This window comes from Oncorhynchus keta, chromosome 34, assembly GCF_023373465.1.
Source record: "Oncorhynchus keta strain PuntledgeMale-10-30-2019 chromosome 34, Oket_V2, whole genome shotgun sequence".
NCBI lineage: Eukaryota > Metazoa > Chordata > Actinopteri > Salmoniformes > Salmonidae > Oncorhynchus > Oncorhynchus keta.
The window spans coordinates 62,933,094-62,952,260 of record NC_068454.1 but is presented as its reverse complement, the minus strand read 5'-3'; the positions used below and the strand labels follow the sequence as shown (position 1 = coordinate 62,952,260).

At 41.1% G+C, this 19,167-nt stretch overlaps 1 protein-coding gene across 8 annotated transcripts in view; it reads right to left on the bottom strand.

Moving 5' to 3' along the window:
- The window catches only part of LOC118367503 (semaphorin-6D-like), a 166,555-nt gene extending 152,461 nt beyond the window's left edge, over positions 1-14,094 (bottom strand). For 3 of the 8 annotated variants that reach the window (XM_035751035.2, XM_035751032.2, XM_035751037.2), the window contains exon 1: positions 13,754-14,089. The gene's annotated coding sequence lies outside the window, so the exon portion shown is untranslated. Of the gene's footprint in view, positions 1-8,935; positions 9,078-13,753 lie in introns of all 8 variants that reach the window. The other 5 variants (XM_035751033.2, XM_035751038.2, XM_035751036.2 and 2 more) reach the window with 4 other exon arrangements.
- Positions 14,095-19,167: the final 5,073 nt, after the last annotated feature.

Genomic DNA, 19,167 nt, shown 5'->3' with positions numbered 1-19,167 from the left:
TCACCAAAGGTTAGGGATTAATTATATCTCTATTTCTGAGTTTCTGCTAGGCTAGTTACTGATTGTAATAATTTGTCAAGTGGGCTGTTCTGGGATAGGTATTCTTTCGCCGAAAAGCATTTTATAAATCTGACACTGTGGTTGGATTAACATGAAGTTAATCTTTAAACCTATGTAAAATATGTTTTGTTTTCTGAATTTTTATAATGAGCATTTCTGTATTTGAATTTGTAGCTCTGCAATCTCACTGGAAATTGGCCAGATGGGACGCTAGCGTCCCACATACCCAAGAGAGGTTAACTGGCACACCCATGAAATCGGACGATTGCAGTGAAAAGGAGGGCGGGGGGGAATTGTACACACCCTGGCCGGGTGCCATGGGTAGAATTATTTGACACTAACTCCCTGGACCTCTACCCCCACAGAACGGTTTAAAAATAACCCTGATTCAGGCGAAAGGGGCTGGAGTTCTGAGAAACCCAGGAAAATGAGAGCGATAGAAGTCTGTTACTGAACTAATCTTGCACCTCGTCCAAACCAAACGACTGATAGCATTATCACCACCCAGAGATGTAGACCTATACTGCAAAAACCAACACATACACATGCATAAACACACACACATACACATTGACGTTAAACAAAGCGAGGACTAGCAGACACTTGAATGCAATCCATTGTCATCCCTTACCAAAGTGCTTAGATGTAAAGTAAAGTCTTGATCGACCTTGTTACTGAAAACTTGGCCGGGGTCTAACAAGACAGCGATTTATGGATAGTTGGGGAATTCAATGCAGGGTTTTGAACAAGCTAATAAAAACCCAATTGGAAGTATGCATGTCATATACCACCAATGTGTGAGACTAGCATATTTATTTTTCAATAGTCGCATGATACCATTCAACAAAGAAAAAAAGTAAGCGATTTAATGAAAACACTTTTGTGTAAATGAATACCATTCACCTTTAAAGTGCGTGCAGAGCCTGAATCGGGTATGATGAGGCATCACTGCATGAAGCAGCGGCTTTAAGCGGGAAAAACAAGCTTAGGTTTTTAATTTCCTGCTTCATTTCACGTTTCGGGCCCATAAAAATCCTAAATTTCCAAAAACTGCCATAAACTACTTTGAGACATGATCATGACTCAGAATAGGTTCTGCAGTAGCTGTACTCCGCATAGATTTTTTCCCATGCAGTTATTGCTTTACAGTATAAGCTATATCTGTGACAACAGACACAATAACTGTGGCAGAGGTGTTCACAGACACACTGCATTCTAGAGGTCGACCGATTTAAATCAGAATGGCCGATTAATTAGGGCCAATTTCAAATTTTCATTACGATCAGAAATCGGTTGGGCGCCGATTTTGCCGATTTTTTAAATATTTTACACCTTTATTTAATCTTTATTTAACTAGGCAAGTCAGTTAAAAACACATTCTTATTTTCAATGATGGCCTAGGAACGAGGCAGAACGACAGATTTTTACCTTGTCAGCTCAGGGGATCCAATCTTGCAACCTTACAGTTAACTAGTCCAACGCTCTAACCACCTGCCTCACGGGGAGCCCGCCTGTTACGCAAATGCAGTAAGCAAAGGTAAGTTGCTAGTTAGCATTAAACTTATCAAACTTATCTTATAAAAAACAATCAACGACTGTCATTGCATCAATGTGTACTTAACCATAAACATCAATGCCTTTCTTAAAATCAATACACAAGTTTATATTTTTAAACCTGCATATTTAGCTCAAATAAATCCAGGTTAGCAGGTGATATTAACCAAGTGAAATTGTGTCAGGGTATATGCAACAGTTTGGGCCACCTCGCTCTTTGTGAACTAACTTGCCAGAATTTTACGTAACTATGACATAACATTGAAGGTTGTGCAATGTAACAGGAATATTTAGACTCATGGATGCCACCCGTTAGATAAAATACGGAACGGAATAAACGTTTTGTTTGAGGTGATAGTTTCCGGATTTGAACTAAGGCTCGTATTTCTGTGTGTTTATTATAGTTAAGTCTATGATTTGATATTTGATAGAGCAGTCTGAGGGGTGGTAGGCAGCAGCAGGCTCTTAATAGTCAAAGGTATATGGTTTAGAGAGAAATAGTTGACGCGTATAATTCCTGTAATAACTTGCGGCTGAACTTGAAAGGGGTTCCTTCGTTATTTTACCGTTCATGTCTTCCATAGAGAATGTCTTGATCTACTTCAAATAAGGTCTGTGTTTCGTGCAGGCTTAAACCGACTCTGCGTTTTGCTACCCGTGTAAATCTTTAAATCTTTGCTTATATTTAGCCAATATTGAGCAGAGTTACCTTGTCCTATGGATATCTACACAGGTGGTGTAAGCCTACACGAAACACAGACCTTATTTTAAGTGAATCTAAAAATATCCTATGGAATAAATTAATGAAGGAACCGCTTTTCAGATTTTGCTGTCATGGGAATTATGACTCGCACTTTGGTAGTCAATTTTTACCATGACCATTATTAAAATAGGATTTCCTGCATATAGAAATTACAGTTTTTGTTTTCAACATTCATCACAGGTAACTTAAACTATTTGTCTCCTAAGCAGACTCTTCAGTATCATTGTCACTTCAGAGCTGTGTGTGTTTTACAGATGGCAGAGAAAAGCAGAGCACCAGTGTGGGACTATTACATGGAATTGGCACCAGGGAAAGCAAGGTGTCTTATTTGTGATAAAGATGTAAGCATGGGGTCAGCAACGACTAAATAAAAAAAATACCACCAACCTGTGGAATCACCTTAAGAACACCCATCCAAAAGACCATATGTATTATATTAAGTTAAAATAAAAGTGTTCATTGTTCATTCAGTATTGTGTGTAATAATACATCCAGTGGGGCAAAAAAGTATTTAGCCAGCCACCAATTGTGCAAGTTCTCCCACTTAAAAAGACGAGAGGCCTGTAATTTTCATCATTGGTACACTTCAACTATGACAGACAAAATGAGAAGATCCAGAAAAATCCAGAAAATCACATTTTTAATGAATTTATTTGCAAATTATGGTGGAAAATAAGTATTTGGTCACCTACAAACAAGCAAGATTTCTGGCTCTCACAAAGGCTCCTCTGTCCTCCACTCGTTACCTGAATTATGGCACCTGTTTGAACTTGTTATCAGTATAAAAGACACCTGTCCACAACCTCAAACAGTCACACTCCAAACTCCACTATGGCCAAGACCAAAGAGCTGTCAAAGGACACCAGAAACAAAATTGTAGACCTGCACCAGGAAGGGAAGACTGAATCTGCAAAAGGTAAGCAGCTTGGTTTGAAGAAATCAACTGTGGGAGCAATTATTAGGAAATGGAAGACATAAAAGACCACTGATAATCTCCCTCGATCTGGGGCTCCACGCAAGATCGTTGTGTTTGGAGGACAAAGAATGCTGAGTTGCATCCAAAGAACACCATACCTACTGTGAAGCATGGGGGTGGAAACATCATGCTTTGGGGCTGTTTTTCTGCAAAGGGACCAGGACGACTGATTCGTGTAAAGGAAAGAATGAATTGGGTCATGTATCGTGAGATTTTGAGTGAAAACCTCCTTCCATCAGCAAGGGCATTGAAGATGAAACGTGGCTGGGTCTTTCAGCATGACAATGATCACAAACATACCGCCCGGGCAACGAAGGAGTGGCTTCGTAAGAAGCAATTCAATGTCCTGGAGTGGCCTAGCCAGTCTCCAGATCTCAACCCCATAGAAAATCTTTGGAGGGAGTTGAAAGTCCGTGTTGCCCAGCAACAGCCCCAAAATGTCACTGCTCTAGAGGAGATCTGCATGGAGGAATGGGACAAAATACCAGCAACAGTGTGTGAAAACCTTGTGAAGACTTACAGAAAACATTTGACCTCTGTTATATACCCTTTGTTGGCAATGACAAAGTATTGAGAAACTTTTGTTATTGACCAAATACTTATTTTCCACCATAATTTTCAAATTCATTAAAAATCCTACAATGTGATTTTCTGGATTTTTTTTTCTTCTAATTTTGTCTCAAACTCTTCAAAACATCCCATCCTACTACAAGTCTCAAATCACCGTAGTAGGCTACTCTTATCACCCCACTGATATCACCCCATCGGCACAGCTGGAAAATCTTCAAATAAGCAGCTTCAGGAGCCAATGGCAGAGAACTCTTTAGTTCGGTTTAGGACTACACAATGGACAAAAGCACCCAAACGTAAATACATCAATGATTTCTTATTCCAAACGGGCGGCGGTTCGTGTGCAAACTATATGATTGTGAGAATAGTTCTAGAATATGTCATTCTCTCTCTCCGTGTGTCTGTAAAACGCCATGTTGCATCAGTCCACTAGGGACTTTCTTGTCATGTATCAAGTGGGTATGTTCTCCTGTTATTATTTAGTTAGCTAGTAGTACTGAATAATGAGCAAGGCTGGGGATATTTCTGTAGCTCAGTTGGTAGAGCATGGCGCTTGTAACGCCAGGGTAGTGGGTTCGATCCCCGGGACCACCCATACGTAGAATGTATGCACACATGACTGTAAGTCGCTTTGGATAAAAGCGTCTGCTAAATGGCATATATTATTATTATAAGAAGGTTACAACTGGTCAGAATAATGATAAGAGGTAATGATTAATAACAACTCTTTATCGATGAAATAGATATATACACATTTTTAATTTAACCTTTATTTCACTAGGCAATTCAGTTAAGAACTCATTCTAATTTACAATGACTGCCTACCCCAGACGACGCTGGGACAATTGTGCGCCACCCTATGGGACTCCCAATCACGGCCAGATGTGATAAAGCCTGGATTTGTACCAGGGCCTGTAATGACGCATCTTACACTGAGATGCAGTGCCTTAGACCGCTGTTCCACTCGGGAGCCTTAGAGTTTAATTTGGGAGACGGTAACTCTTAAAACAACCTCTTCCGTGGTGCCCCAATTCCCAATGAGTTAATTGTTGCATGATTAATAAAAACAATTATGATAATAAATCGGGCAACAATTAAACGCAGTTAGTTGATTTAATAAATAACGTCATCAGATTAACGAAAGTAAAGTCACGACAATAGCAGTTTAAACCTGGAACACGGTTCATCAACCCCTATTGTACCCTTTTCTCACCTTCCAATATTTCATGAATTGAACACGGAAACGTTCATGATGAATCAAATCGCTGTTGACTCCAATGCTTTCCACAGTTATGTCAAGTTGGCTGGTAGTGGATCTCTACTCTGAATAGATCATTCCATCTCATCCCACAGATGCACCATTGGATTGAGATCTGGTGACTGGGCAGTAAACTGATCCGACCGTAATATTCTTGGAACCATTCCTGAACAATCCTAGCCTTGTGGCACGAGGCATTATCCTGCAGAAAAAAATGAAGGGATGCACCTGATTGGCAATGATGTTCAGATATACTGTGGCATTCAAACGTTGCTCCACTTTTATCAAGGGGCCCAATACGTGCCATGAACCCCCCACCCCCATTACACCATCACCACCCTGCAATGTTGACACACGGCATGATGGATGCATGTACTCATGTGGTTTTCTCCATGCCCTAGTCCTGCTATCAGCGTGAAACAGCAGGAAACGGGATTCATCAGACCAGGCAATGCGTTTCTGATTCTCCAGTATTCAGGGTTTTCTCCATTTAGCCCACTGCAACCACAGTTTCTTGTTTTTGCTGAAAGAAGTGGAACTCTGTAAGGTCATTGACCTCCATACCCCATTCGTTGTCAAGGTACAATGAGTTGTGAATTCTTTTATTGTTTTTTGGGCACCAATGTTGTACTGGACTGTTAGTTAACTAACTGTACAATTGTGTCAGCCTCCTTTGTTGAAGTGGATTTAACAGATGACAACAATAAAGGATCATAGCTTACACCTGGATTCACTGGTCAGTCTGTCACAGAAAGAGCATGTGCACTGATTGTACAATGTTTTGTACACTCAGTGTACATTCTAGTGTATAATTAAAAAGTTAAAGTATTTAAAGGGATGGTTTTAGATGCATGTACTGAAAACACTATTGAATCTAAACTCCACAAGAAAATCTGTTGGCCAGCAAGTGGGAGGGAGGCTTTTCAGAGATTCAATGCAATTGATTTAATGCCCGCAAGGGAATCACACCTGAATAGCCTGTTATGCACCTGCATAAGGTAAGTCTGAATACCAACTACTGAGAAGTGCCTAGGAAAGGTGTGCATAAAAAGGTGTACATTTCCTAAGTCTGCATCGGGCCCTAAATGCATAAGGATTACATGTATTTTGTGGCATGAATGATGGAGTTTTGTTGATGTTATTCTCCTACTTACTCTGCCTATTTCCCAATCTCTCTCGCTCTCCCTCTTTTACCAATGTCCTCCTCACACATTCTCTCTCTGAGGAACAGATCTTTCCTGCATGCTAAGAAATTGTGGGTCGATTTCCAAGAAAAACACGCTCCAGTATGCACCCACATGTAAAATTCCTGGAACAAAGTTAGTAGAGTCGGTTTTGTATTTTATTTCTAGCCTAAAAATAAAAACCTATTCTGAAATCATGCAGGAACTAGGTGGTTTTCAGCTATAGTGAAATCCATTGCATGATCACCAAAATAGACTATACAAAAACTGCATGAATGCACCACCAGAAACAAAATCAACTTAACCCATTATAAGGATTTCGGATATAGCTAAGCCCAAACACCAGCGAATCCAAAGTAAACATTTAGTGAAGTGAAGTGGACGGACTGCTTCGGTTTCAACATGAGCAGCTAATCAATGAGGCAGGATGGAGGGAGGCTGCCCTCATTATGAAGTGATTAAGAGATAATTTGGAACAAAAACCACTGCACCTTTAGCCCCACTAGGACTGCGCCAATCAATAAAGTGTATGTGTGGCCAGCACCAATTTACAGGAGGGCTTGTTTCGTTAACTTGCATTCTATGATAAGATGAGCAGCAGAGTAGCAATATTGTGGCAAAATATGTTGCTTCCTGCATCAAGTAGCCAGTGGGAAAGTGTTTTGATTCAAGTTTACTGATACCTGTTGGTACTGTATTAGAGGTCGACCGATTATGATTTTTCAATGCCGATACCGATTATTGGAGGACCAAAAAGCCGATACTGATTAATCAGACAATTTAACGATTTATTTGTAATAATGGCAATTACAACACTACTGAATGAACACTTATTTTAATTTAATATAATACATCAATAATAACCATTTAGCCTCAAGTAAATAATGAAACATGTTCAATTTGGTTTAAATAATGCAAAAACAAAGTATTGGAGGAGAAAGTAAAAGTGCAATATGTGCTATGTAAGAAAGCTAACGTTTCAGTTCCTTGCTCAGAACATATGAAAGCTGGTGGTTCCTTTTAACATGAGTCTTCAATATTCCCAGGTAAGAAGTTTTAGGTTGTAATCAAATGACTTTGATTTGAGAAGTTTTAGGTTGTAGTTATTATAGGACTATTTCACTCTATACCATTTGTATTTCATTAACCTTTGACTATTGGATGTTCTTATAGGCACTTTAGTATTGCAAGTGTAACAGTATAGCTTCCGTCCCTCACTGGGCTCGGATCAGCAACAACAGCCACCATCGAAGCAGCGTTACCCATGCAGAGCAAGGGGAACAACTACTAGAAGGCTCAGCGCAAGTGACGTTTGAAACACTATTAGCGCGTGCTAACTAGCTAGCCATTTCACTTCGGTTACACCAGCCTCAACTCGGGAGTTGATAGGCATGAAGTCAAACGCACAACGAAGAGCTGCTGGCAAAACGCGAAAGTGCTGTTTGAATTAATGTTTACTTCTGCCACCACCGCTCAGTCAGATACTTGTATGCTCAAACAGATTATATGCAACGCAGGACACGCTAGATAATAACTAGTAATATCATCAACCATGTGCAGTTAACGATTGATTATGATTGATTTATTTTTATAAGATAGGTTTAATGCTAGCTAGCAACTTACCTTGGCTTACTGCATTCGCGTAACAGGCAGTCTTCTTGTGGAGTGCAACGAGAGAGGCAGGTCGTTATTGCGTTGGACTAGTTAACTGTAAGGTTGCAAGATTGGATCACCCGAGCTGACAAGGTGAAAATCTGTCGTTCTGCCCCTGAACGAGGCAGTTAACCTAGGAACGGTGGGTTGTCATTGAAAATAAGAATGTGTTCTTAACTGACTTGCCTAGTTAAATAAAAGGTATTTTATTAATATTTAATATTAATATTTTATTTTTAAAATTGGCGCACAAAAAAAAATGATTTCCGATTGTTATGAAAACTTGAAAATCGGCCCTAATTAAATCGGCCACTCCGATTAATAGGTCGACCTCTATACTGTATGCATATAATAGTATCTCAATGCCTGAATATTGCCCTTGAGTTTGTTAATGGTGCATTGGGGGCTCTGGGGGATTGTGGGTGTCGCAGTTAAATGTGAGTTTAAAAAAGGCAATGGTTTTAGTCATCGCTCAGTAATCCTCAGGGAGGATGAGACTCAATGTGCAAATGAAGAAGTAGCTACCTCCTCAGATGAAATATGCATGAAAGGGAAAGACTTTTCATCTCAACAGGATGTATTTCTTGCCCAAAACTCTTCTCCCTTACCAGCCCTGAGGGTACCGAGCACAATCTTCCCGTCACACTAATCAAACAGCCGTGTGTGTGTGTGTGTGTGTGTGTGTGTGTGTGTGTGTGTGTGTGTGGCCAATCTCTTTTGAGGAAGACAAAGAGGTAGTGGAAATTAAAATGATTACTCAACTGCAGATTATAATTCTGTGATTTGGGAAGGTGTTTCAAACAAACATAGACAAGCCACTCTGACAGCATGATTTACATACTAATATAACACACATAAAGTAGGATGACAATATTTTCACATGTAAATACTTTAAGGGTTGGGAAACTTTTACTGACCTGAATACATAAATGAGACACTGCTGACACAGGTTACATCCCCCCTGTAATTGCTGGAACCCTTCCACTTCAGTTCATGGAGCTTAACCAGACAGTTACCCAGCATTCTCGGCCCGTGGCTCCTGCAGGTTAGCTGAGCAGCCTAAGACCATGTTTGACAAGGGGTTAACACAGCTGAAAAACGCTTTATAAAACCACAGGAAGACAGCCAGTCTGGAAAGGAGGACCGAGGCCTGTCACTTGTCCAGAGTGTTCTTTTTTCATTCTATCCTTTGGTTGAACTCAACTCTTTTTCCTCCCAAATTCACGCACTCACCAGCTCTGGTATAATTACCCGTACAGTGCTAACCGCTGCGGTGTGAGAGGAGGGCAGCCATCGCTCGCCTGTTTTTATAGAATCAGAGCTAATTACTGCCCTGTCAAGGACTCTATTTAAATGACTGCTACTGATGGGGCTAATAGGATAAAACAGTGTCAATATTGAACACAGTCAATTAAATCAGACATTTATTTTGGGCACGCAGGTCCTGGTATGAGTGCTGAAATTAACATAGGTGATATCATGAAAAGAGGTGATATTCAAACCAATACTAGAAAATGCAATAAATCATGCCAAATCTATGATGACCAAATACAGTGAAGCTTAGCATTGCAATGAGGACTCAGTAAAACAAGTTTCTGCATTGTGAAGAGCAAACGGCTGAAACACAGTAAAGTACATTCCCCCTACTGGTCCCGGACAATGACTGAAGACCCCCTTCAGCTGCCATGGCAAAGCCACGAGGCTTTCCTGAACCCACCATTTGTAATGCTTGATGCTACATGTTAATGTGATTTTCTCCCATGGTCCGTTGGAGGGGCCAGACCTGAAGGCCAAAGCCTGGTGGTCTCAGCAGATAGCTGGGACAGGCCTGTCCCGTGTCAGCCTTGGGTTATGGATGATGGGGAGGCTCTGGGGCTGACAGGTAATAATTCACTCCCCAGGGTTCCGGAACCCTTCGCTGAACAGAAGCAGGCAGGCAGGGAGGGTGGAAGACTGCACGGCCTTGCAAAACCCTCCTTTCCTTATCCCCCCCCCCTTTGCACTCGCCCCTAAGCCAGATATGGGGTCCCCATCAGCTGCCCAGTTGCCATGGGTAACAAACTACCATCAATATGAAATATGAGACGCCACAGTCCAGTGCTTCACTCCGGTGCAGGGCCAAACAAAGTCCCATATGCCGGGGGTGGGAGGCGAAGATTAACTGTTGCTTCTTCAAGCCAAACATAGTCACACTGCCCATTATTTAAACCCTAGCAGCCACACTGCCCATTATTTAAACCCTAGCAGCCTTCCAGTGCCGTAGGTAGTACTTCAAAGTCACCTCAGACATATTGGTTACTGTCAATCCTCTACACTTACAAAAAATAAACTATAAAAGTAATATTGATCTCAAAATGGAAGTTATCAACACAGAAGGGACAGATCACAGTATTCAACCACTGCAATTGATGTGCCAGGGCATCTGGGGTCTCTCAGGTTCCTAACCGAAACCATTCAGTATAATATTATGGATAGTATAATGGTACCGCAGTCTTCCGCAGAAGACAGTTGACTCAAAAGACAGTTGCTTCTCTAAACAGTACAGTAACTTGAGTCTGGGCCAGTTCTGAAGTGTGTTGGAACAGTTGGAGAGGCAGCAGAGTTGGATGAGGGAATATCTGCATCATAGGGGTGACCGTGGGCTGGGAGGTATAGGCTGTACTGTACGTCCCACAGGACCATAGTCCAGAGCCTATTTCTGCCCTCATTACCCCACAGACCATTACAGAGACACAGCCATCCACACGTCACAGCCCAGCACAGCTCTGAAGCAGACCTCCTGTCATTTAATACAAAACTACAGCTCCATCGGAAATTGGAAATAAAATTACACCCTAGTCTAAATGCACCATTAGCCATGCTAACCGAGCGCCGGCTCTTTCAGGGCTGAAATGAGAGCCGGACAACATGCAATTTGGGAGCCGACAGAGGGAATGGGCTGCCGACACTCGCCTCTCTCAGCTCCAGTCATTTACAGCCATCACCCACCAGCCTGCAAGACCTGAGTTACTTATTGAATGGGGTTGTGTAATAAGAAAGCGGAGATGTGTGTTTCTGGGAGGTAGAAAATGAGAAAGCGAGAGAGCAAAGTAAAAAGAGTTCAGAGAGGGCATACTGGTTGGGTAGGAGTTACAAATAATATGATAAACATATTATTCCAAAACGACAAAACCAGAAAAAGCTACAAACCTGTAGGATATTCCAACTCTGGTGAAGGGAAGCAATAGCACTGCTTGTTGATTAGGCTATGACATCTAAACTACCTACTGTATAACAGTACTGTCATGTTCTCTGACAGAGCAGCCTTGCCCTGACGACAAGGACCTGTGAAAAACTAGGACACCAACTACAACTTTGGTTTCCTTTTTAACATGTCAAAGATGTGGGTGAATATAGTTTTTAATAAAATATCTGCGGCAAGAAACATTTAAAAAGGAGAAAAACAACCTTGTTTGTACTGTAAGATAATGATACCCTAGAGCTGGTGAGTTTTGCACCAGATTAACATGAATATTTAAATTTCTCCTAAACTTTGGAATCTAGACACAGTAATCACACATCCACATCACCAAAAGTATTATGGAGGGGAAACACAGTGGCATTAAAGATGTGTCTTTATGTTAGTTGCTGCCAGTGGCGTCATGACCATCGGGGGGACAAAGGCCCCCTAATATGTCACGGTTTGAAATTAGTTATCTTCATTTTTAAGCCCGTGTTTTATCATCATTATTTATAACAAAATATCTGTCAGCTGTATTTTACAGAGGGGACACACTGACTGGACTAGGCAAAGAATACCCCTCCCCCATTCTCCCTAGTAAGTGGCCCCGTCCCAGGTGCACCGAGAAAAGTAAGGTAGGACACTATACTCTAGTGCGTGTAGTATCGTCAGGAGGAGGAGGAGAAAGTGTACAGTGGAGTGACACACAGCGTTCGATTTGATTTTAGCTGACGGTGCTGGGTCGAAGGTATGTTTTTAAAAGAATGTGATCAAGCTATGTAGCCTATTGATTTCTGCTTCATTAATACATCAAACAAAAATGTTCTGTTTGTCTGCTTCTACATCTGCATTGCTTGCGGTTTGGGGTTTTAGGCTTGGTTTCTGTATAGCATTTTGTGGCATCAACTGATGTAAAAAGGGCTTTATAAAAACATTGGATTGATAATACTAGCCACCTAGCAATTTTATGAAATTGGATTTAGATAGCCAGCTAGATAGATTCCCAATCTCATAACTAGCTACCAAGCCATGCCAGGCTATCAATTAAATTACTCACAATCCTTTCAATCCTTGACCCAGATTTGACCCCCCACACCACACACACACACACAGGTACGTACTTCATGCCATACTTTGGTCAAGATATTTGACTTGCAGATATAAGCCTACTAAAAGCTTATCTCTGTTGGGCATAGATGAGAATGGTTCTAAAGAGCATAAAATAGCCTATTTGTGTCTCAATCCAAGTTTGTAGGCTACACCCAGACCTGTACCTTCAATGTCCTCCCATCCGGAACTATTGGACATTGTTCTCGCTACTTTGACACAATATTGGCTATTATATTTTGGCTAGTGTTTATCAAACGCATTAAACTACATGAAAAAAACTCATATCAACATGTAACTCGAATCACTGTAGCCTGAAAATACAGCTAGAGGCTATACATATGTGCACAAACTCAAAAACCATAAAACAATGTAAGAATCAAGTTAATCAGCCTAAACATACAATCAAAGGATTCATCACCTGTTTCATTGCATTAGGACAGACTGCAGTTGTTGTGGAAAATTCAAAATCATCCACAACTAAAATCCCCCAATGCGCATTTTAATTAAACTGCTGTCAAAATGACAAGACATTGCTCTATAATATAAAGCTGGTGAACCAAGTAAGGTAAATCTAGGTCTACAACAACAAGTTTGTCATATCACACAAAGGACTGCGAAATCTGTGAAATCACCCAACTCGATACATCTTGGTGCACGCAGCTACGCATTTCAACTTACTCTAACTGGCAACAATTTTCTACCAACGCGATCTGGTATTCATTCACCTTGTTCAAATGTCTCAATGAGATTCTATAACAGCGTTTGAAAGACGTTTGGTTGCAGGTCTATTATATAGCCTACTCAAGTCTAATTTTAATTTATGTAAACTATAGCCTACACAAATACAAACAGACGTCCGTCTGCACAACGACAAAACACAATCATATAGCCTATCCAAATGCGGATAGAGTATTCGTAGTATACTATTTTTGCATATTTATTCGCTGACAAATGATCTTATCGCATGCATTTTGCTGAAAAGATGACCGAGCTTTAGCCGATGGTTTAGGACAGGGTTTCTCAATCTCGGTATTGGGGCCCCTCCTGGGTGCACGTTTTGGTTTTTGCCCTAGCACGACACAGCTGATTCTAATAACTAACTCTTTATCGAGTGTTGATTATTTGAATCCGCTGTGTAGCGCGAGGGCAAAAAACAAACCGGGGGCTGGAGGCAGGTGGTCTAAACTGGCCAAACACGTTATGAATGGTAGACCTTCCTATAAGTACCTACTAATAACTAGAAGACGAAATCGTTTTGTTTTGAATAGCCCAATGTCCTCTATGTACTAAGTAGATACTGGGGCAAACTTGTGACACCACAAAATACTCCGATGCGCAAGTGAAATGTAGGTGCAGCAACCGAGACAGTCAGCTAATGGAGAAAGTGCCGTAGTATAACTCTTACCTTTTTCTTTCGTTTTGGCTATCTTGTTTCGTTGACAATAATTTGATTCTTGCAGGACAGAGACCAGTGTTACAGAAGCGTTGGGACAAGATTAGTTATTTTTTTCCAAAAAGGCTCGTATTCCCAGAGCGCGAAAGAGCGCCCTTTGTTATGACAGAGACCCGCGCACGCTCGAGCTGGACTGCAATCACAACATACTTCACCCAGCGAAGAGCAGCGTCGGCGAATACACGCCCAAATGTGTTGAATTGGCAGCCACTCGGTCCAATGGCAAGGGGGTGGATAGTACCAGACCTTGTTTGAGACGTGTTTCGTTCAAACCTTTTCTTTTGACTTCTCCCTCCACATCTCATTTTTTGTCCAGTTGTTTAGATACCTACACATTTGGATCCTTGCAACCCGAGCCTGCAGCCAGTCTCTCCGCCAAGGGTATTTAAATCGAGATCTCATTGAGCTTCTTTCTGAAGGAGGTTACTTTGCTCCACATATAAGAAAACTGAAGAAAAAAAATACTTTCATTCTGTCAACAAGTTTCTTCTTCGTTGCCTTCTGTTATTAATTGTTGTCCAAATATCAACTAGCATGGACCTAACTTACTCCATGTTTTGCTCATACATCCCTATAATTACATACACCGTACCGTTTTAATAGCATTTAGAGTTTTCACATTAAATATGTGTAATAGCTTCCTTTGTACTGTAATAATGGTTAAACAGTAAAACTGTTCTTCTACAGATTATCAACAAAAAAAAAAGCAGCGCACTTAGTATAGGCTACACAGAGCCAATAGTCTATGCTTTTCATTTCTGTTTTCAGTAGGCCTTTTAGGTTCAAAATGTGTGCAGCCTATCATACAGTATGTCAAAGTGCTAAGTAGAGCTGTCCTGTCTATCTTGACAGGCAGGGAATTAGGCAGGAGGAAGACAGAGTGCATAATGAGGGAACCAGTAGGGTTAATTGGTGAAAGAAGTTATACTGTGTGAAGCTATTGCTCCCCTACTGGGGGATTCTACTGATCTGCATAGCCTTGCTGATCATTATAAATGATCCAACTGCAAATCACTGTCTAGTGGAGATAGTAATAATGTAGATAGACATGATTAAATATTCCGGTCACATCCTGTGTTTTAGATTTAAAAAATATATACATTTTTATTTATCACAGATGTCAGCTGTTAATGAGATTTTATTTTTTATAGCTTCTTGGTTACACAAATAACAGATTCACTTTAGTTTTATTTTGACGGTTTGTATCCACTCTTAACATACTTAGTCATGAACATTTCATTGGGTTCAGGGCGGCTGGAACCACAACAAATGGGCGATCATTTTTGGTGAGTTTAGGGTCAATGCATACCAACTCACCTTCTTGCGTGAGTAGGCAACACATTCTGGGTAAGGTTATTAGAGAACTAGGTTAAAGATATCCAATCAATAATATCACGCTATCTTGCCACACCATGGGATTGCAGAAAACAGACACACTGTATTTCTCCTATGCCAGCAAGCAAAATAAAATAAATGCCAAGAAGCACTGGCTGTTATCAAAAAGACCAGCATTCTAAAACTGGTCCAGCAACATATTGACACTTTTTTTTTACACAATTGAATTGCAGTGAGCCAATGGGCGCTAAGTGAGGAGAAAGCATGTGAGCCCATCAGCACAACAGCTTAATTAATATAGACTTGTGAGTCCATGGGAATGATAAGAGGACTCTTGTCCGGATGCGATGTATCCATATTTACCATGAGGCTCTTTTCAGAGGGTTGAGAAAGTGAATGGCATTGAAAGTAAAAGGTAAAGCATCTTGAATAATGCTGATAGTGATACTCCGCAAGGACACTGTGCCTGCATGCTGTGAGGACTGAATACATAAGGGTCTTCAAATCTTCCAAGGAACAATGCCATTTGAGTGTCAACTCTGTCGTTAACAGGAAATGGGTGTAATGCCAGCTAGCTTATACTGTCCAGAGCATTTGAGAGCAGACCGAATGGACTGTGATTCTTCTCCCTCTCTCTCTCTCGCTTCCTGTCAACACCTCCAGTGCCTAGCCTCAGACAGCTTACTGCTGGTCTGGGTCTGTCACAAGACATCTTCTCCACACTGTCTACACACACTAAAACATATAGACACATGAACTACATGTGAACATGTATGTTTTTGATTTATACATAGGAAAATATGCTCATGCATGCCGGCACACACACAGAGTATACAGTTGAACTTGGAAGTTTACATACACCTTAGCCAAATACATTTAAACTCATTTTTTTGCAATTCCTGACATTTAATCCTTGTAAAAATTCCCTGTCTTAGGTCAGTTAGGATCAGCACTTTATTTTAAGAATGTGAAATGTCAGAATAATAGTAGAGAGAATGATTTATTTCAGCTTTTATTTCTTTCATCACATTCCCAGTGGGTCAAAAGTTTACATACACTCAATTAGTATTTGGTAGCATTGCCATTAAATTGTTTGTCTTGGGTCAAATGTTTCAGGTGGCCTCCCACAAGCTTCCCACAATAAGTGGGTGAATTTGGCCCATTCCTCCTGACAGAGCTGGTGTAACTGAGTCAGGTTTGTCGGCCTTCTTGCTCACACACTCTTTTTCAATTCTGCCCACAGATTTTCTATAGGATTGAGTTCAGGGCTTTGTGATGGCCACTCCAATACCTTGACTTTGTTGTCCTTATGCCATTTTTCCACAACTTTGGAAGTATACTTGGGGTCATTGTCCATTTGGAAGACCCATTTGCGACCAAGCTTTAACTTCCTGACGGATGTCTTGAGATGTTGCTTCAATATATCCACATAAATATCCACCCTCGTGATGCCATCTATTTTGTGAAGTGCACCAGTTCCTCCTGCAGCAAAGCACCCCCACAACATGATGCTGACACCCCGTGCTTCACGGTTGGGATGGTGTTCTTCGGCTTGTAAGCCTCCCCCTTTTTCCTCCAACCATAACCATGATCATTATGGCCAAAAAGTTCTATTTTTGTTTTATCAGACCAGAGGACATTTCTCCAAGAAGTACGATATTTGTCCCCATGTGCAGTTGCAAACCATAGTCTGGCATTTTTATGGTGGATTTGGAGTAGTGGTCTCTTCCTTGCTGAGCGGCCTTTCAGGTTATGCCAACATAGGACTCGTTTTACTGTGGATATAGATGCTTTTATACCCGTTTCCTCCAGCATCTTCACAAGGTCATTTGCTGTTGTTTTGGGATTGATTTGCACTTTTCGCACCAAAGTACGTTCATCTCTAGGAGATAGAACGGGTCTCCTTCCTGAGCGGTATGACGGCTGCATGGTCCCATGGTGTTTATACTTGCGTACTATTGTTTGTACAGATGAACGTGGTACATTCAGGCGTTTGGAAATTGCTCCCAAGGATGAACCAGACTTGTTGAGGTCTACAATTTTTTTTTCTGAGGTCTTTGTCAGGAGTTGGCCAGGGTTGTTCCGGTTTTTGGTCACTAGATGCCCCCATTGTGCCTTTTGACCTTTTTGTTTTCCCTTGATCCCCATTATTATTTGCACCTGTGCCTCGTTTCCCCTGATTGTATTTAAACCCTTTGTTCTCCTCAGTCCTTTGCTCTGTGTTTGTATGTTAGCACCCAGCCCTAGTACTCTTGTTGATCCCGGTGGACTCTCTTGTGGAATTCTGTTTTTTGTTCTTGAGTATTTTTTTAGGCTTTTTGTGCTATACCTTCCACCTTGTGGATTTACCTTTTTGTCTTGGAGGATTACCTTTGTTCTGGTGGAATTCCTTTTGAGGTTGTGGAGTTACATGTTTTCCTGAAGAACTTCACTTTTTACTTCATTAAATACACCGTCTCAAGTACTGCTGTGTCTGCCTCATCTTCTGGGTTCTGCCAACTATTCGTGGCTCAGTTGGTTAAGTGACTGTTTCTCACTCCGGAGACCCGGGTTCGTAACCGGGTCCTGACAGTCTTGGCTGATTTCATTTGATTTTCCCATGATGTCAAGCAGAATGGCACTGAGTTTGAAGGTAGGCCTTGAAATACATCCACAGGTACACCTCCAATTGACTCAAATTATGTCAATTAGCCTATCAGAAGCTTCTAAAGCCATGACATAATTTTCTGGAATTTTCCAAGCTGTTTAAAGGCACAGTCAACTTAGTATATGTAAACTTCTGACCCACTGGAATTGTGATACAGTGAATTATAAGCTAAATAATTTGTCGGTAAACAATTGTTGGAAAAATTACTTGCGTCATGCACAAAGTAGATGTCCTAACTGACTTGCCAAAACTATAGTTTGTTAACCAGCAATTTGTGGACTGGTTGAAAAACGAGGTTTAATGACTCCAACCTAAGTGTATGTAAACTTCCAACTTCAACGGTATATAATTCATCCTGTTAACACAGGATATACCCTGTTTGTAACACATGACAGGAACACACACACACACACATTCCAATCAATCCTTCTGTGGACGTCATGCCTTGCTGTGTGGGTGTCATCATCTTCTCCTGTGCATCATGTGCTCACCCTTCCAGGACCCTGGTTGCAGTGAACAGCAAGTGACATTGTTGTCAGAGTAGGGAGTTATAACAACGGGAAAATACTATCTGTCAGGCGTATCTTTTCTTGTTTGTGTTCAATCACCAGAAAGAGCCAAAACTTATAGTATCGTGCTTCACAGGACAGTAAAATGATCAAATTCAAGCACTTATCAGGAGAACATCCCTGGTCATCCCTACTGCCTCAGATCTGGCGGACTCACTAAACACAAATGCTTCGATTGTGAATGATGTCTCAGTGTTGGAGTGTGCCCCTGGCTCCCCGTAACTAGATAAAAAAAACAAGAACATTGTGCTGTCTGGTTTGCTTAAAGATGGACCACAGAGTTTCTAAACCCAGAGACGCAACATGGCGAGACTTCCGGGCATGCTTGCGAAGCAGACCAAGCAGTCCAGACCAGGGTTTGGGGTTTGAGAAGTCATTGAGAGAAGTGAAAATTCACAGCCAACTAAGAATTTATCTTGAAATCTAAAGGCACAACCTAGTCTGTCTTTAGTAAACGAACAACCTCGCGAAAGTGACCAACTGACATGTCAAAACAAACTTAACATCGAAGGAGTGCCTTTGATTTGACGGCCTGCACATGCGCAGTTCGATGCGAGATGACCATTAGACCCAAGACTTGTTTCTGAGCATGAGCTTAGCGAGCCAACGTCGCCATGACATCGCTTACAAGCGTGATCTGGGATTTCTATTGGATAAACAGTTTTAGCCTGTCTTCATACTGTACTGTTTTTGGATATATTATGCAGAAATCACTCTACCATTTCCTGGTTGCTAAAATGTTAAACTGAAATTAGAAAAACTATTATGTGACAAAACAAGCAGTCATCCTGTAGACTGTAGAGAATCATTGTACC